At 41.2% G+C, this 2,979-nt stretch overlaps 1 pseudogene; it reads right to left on the reverse strand.

Annotated features, from left to right (window-relative positions):
- Positions 1-1,260: 1,260 nt before the first annotated feature.
- LOC147929838 (uncharacterized) lies at positions 1,261-2,721 on the reverse strand (annotated as a pseudogene).
- Between the last annotated feature and the right edge of the window lie 258 nt (positions 2,722-2,979).

Here is a 2,979-nt window from a genome sequence, read left to right on the forward strand (position 1 = left end):
TGGATTGAGAAACTCGCGGGGGTAAATCAGAGAACCAAGTTGTGAAAGGAGTCGGATTCGAAGAAGTGAAAAGAGTCTGGAAATAATCAGTGGCAACTGCACCTTTAGTCGCTTCAGACTTTTGTTCTGCTCCAAACTTGTCCAACAGAAACTCAACTCTCAGTCTAGATCTGTTTCCATTCACAAAAGCATGAAAAAATCTAGAATTCCTATTCCCACTCTTTAGCCATTGGTATCTGCTTCTTTGTCTCCAGAAATTTTCTTCCTCTCGATAAGCTGCTGCTAAATCTCTTTTAATGGTATTGACAATCATAGCTCTAGGGAATGATGAAGAGATTTCCAGCTCAAGGTCAGATTCCAAACGCGTGATGGATTCTTTTGCATTCAGGGTATTAGTTTTTTTCCAGGAACTGAGTGCTTTTCTACATAACCTTAGTCTATGGGAGACACTGGTTGCATCTCTTGCAGATGAATTTCCCCATGCCTGCGCTATTGCTTCTTCAACATTTGGCTTAAAAAGCAAACGCCTGTCAAACCTGAAGTGCCCCCTATACTCTTCTTGCGAGTCCAAGAGCTTTAGAAGGACAGGTCTATGGTCTGAGCCTCTCATATCTAAAAAACGCTGGTTAGAAGCCGGGAAATAGGAGAACCAATCTTTGTTACCAAAAGCTCTATCCAGCCGACTCTGGATCCATAAGTCATAGCGTTTCCCTGCCCATGTAAACTGGTTTCCTTTGCCTGCAAGTGCCACCATATCACAAGTATCAATCATATCTGAGAAAGACTTGAAATTTGAATCACATCTTCTGGGGTCTCCTAATTTCTCTCCATTGTGTAAAATATCATTGAAGTCGCCTATGATACACCATCTATCCTTACGGCCAACTCCAATTCTGTTCATCCTCTCCCAATTTTCTATTCTTTTTTTGAAGACTGGATCACCATATATACACGACACAAAAAACGAAACTGCTCCAAATTGAACTTGGAAATCCATCAAGTTCTTATCTACAAACTTGAAATCCACCTGAACTCCGCTTTTTAAAAAGAGGGCTAAACCACCACTTTTTCCCACTGGTTCCACCGTGATGACCCTCTCATATCCTAACCAAACTTGAAGATCTACTAAAACATTTCTACTGTGCATTGTTTCTGACAAGAACAAAATCTCAGGAAAATAGTTTTTACGCATTTCCTTGAGATGTTGAATTGTCAAGTCTTGAGATCGTCCCAAGCCTTGACAATTCCAGCTTATTATGCTCATTGCGCTTTGGACAATCCCTCCTGTGGGATTGCCTCAATGGGATTTAGCTGGGAAGACTTCGCAGAGCTTGATCCCTCATCAACTGCTTTTCTTTTAACTTGTGAACCTGTTGATAGCCCGAGCTTAAGAGTTTGGAGACTACTAGCTCTCGAAGTCTCCAGAGGTTTGGCTTTTCTAGTGCTTTTTGAAGGCCTATTTCTTATTGTAGGTTTTTTGGGTTTAATCCCGGAAGAACCAGCTCCAGAGGAGCCAGTTCTGAAAACCGTCGGATTAACCTGAAAAGGCTGAGAGAGAGCTAGATAGTTCGCCTGATCTTGCTCAGAAAAAGGAGAGACTGACTCCAAATTCCAATCCTGATTGGCTTCAGAATGTATCATCAACTGATTTGCAATACATATTCCTCCTGGTTTCTCCAGATTAATCTCAGTGTTATCATAACTAAAAACCATACCTTTGTCCTTGTTAACATCCGAGTGAACAATTGGAGTAGGTTCTTATCGGAGTACAGATTTCCGCAGAATAGGATCCTTTTCCACATCACTAACTGATTTCATAACTTTATCTCTGCGAAGCATAAATTCTGATTCGCTACACACCAAGAGGTATTGTCTCATTCCCTCTAGAACGTCCGCTGCTTTTTTTGGTCTTTTGGTAGTAGGATCCACGCCTACTTGATCTTCCCTCAAAACCCCAAAAAGGGGATCAGACTCCTTAATGATGAGAGGCTTAATCTTTTTTTCCACTGGGAGACCCATTCGTCTGGCATCTGCGGTATCTTGTCTTTCCTTAATGAGCAGAGGACAGAGATCTTGATCATGTGTCAGCCTTTGGCAGTTGTAACATCGTTTCTGTATACGTTCGTACTGAAACCTGACTTCTGCTGATCCCCCTTTAGGCAGATTAATGAGCTTGGATCTTCTTAGGGGTCTGGCCACATCAAAGAGAATTTTAACCCGGACAAACTCTTGCAACTGAGGTTTTTCCGGATCAAATGCGACTTCAAGAACTTGACCTAATAATTCTTCGAGTGCTGTGATAGCTTGTTTGGTGTAGTAGTTGATTGGCAGGTTCCAGATCTGAACCAAGATTGGGATGAATTGCAGATAATTGACCGGCGGGAACTCATACCATTTATCAACGACGATAGACCATTCGTTATAGGTGTGGGCTCTTTTGTTCAAAACATCTTGTATATCATATTCCGAATCGAAAATGAATTGGAACTTCTCCTTACTGAGAGCTATACCTCTGACCCGACCTTCTTTTTGCCATTTCATAGGCATGTTGCGAAGAAGCCTGTGCATTGGTTGACTTCCTGGATTCAAAACCCTTCCAACGAGATTGAGTTCGTTCCTCACAGAAGAGGAGAATTCAGGCAAATCGGGCATATCAAAGGGCTTATCTTCTTCTTCTTCCAAGGATATAGCCATTAGCGCTTTATCTATTGCTGACGACATTTTTTGAGATTTAGATCTAAAAAAAACTTATGATCCAAGCACAAACCCTAAATTACTTGAAAGAACTGAGCAAATAAGGTAATTTTACCGACTGAACTGGTAGAATTAAGAGAGGAAAAACGTGTTATAAACCAAATAGCTCTCTTCACAAATTAGTCGAAGACACTAATTGAGAAAGAAGGTATTAAGCCCCAAAAGGGGAATCAGTGTTGATTTGTTACGGGAGATAGTTATTCTTTTGTTATCCACCGAATTGAG

This window comes from Camelina sativa, chromosome 13 (genome assembly GCF_030686135.1).
Source record: "Camelina sativa cultivar CO46 ecotype springtype chromosome 13, ASM3068613v1".
NCBI lineage: Eukaryota > Viridiplantae > Streptophyta > Magnoliopsida > Brassicales > Brassicaceae > Camelina > Camelina sativa.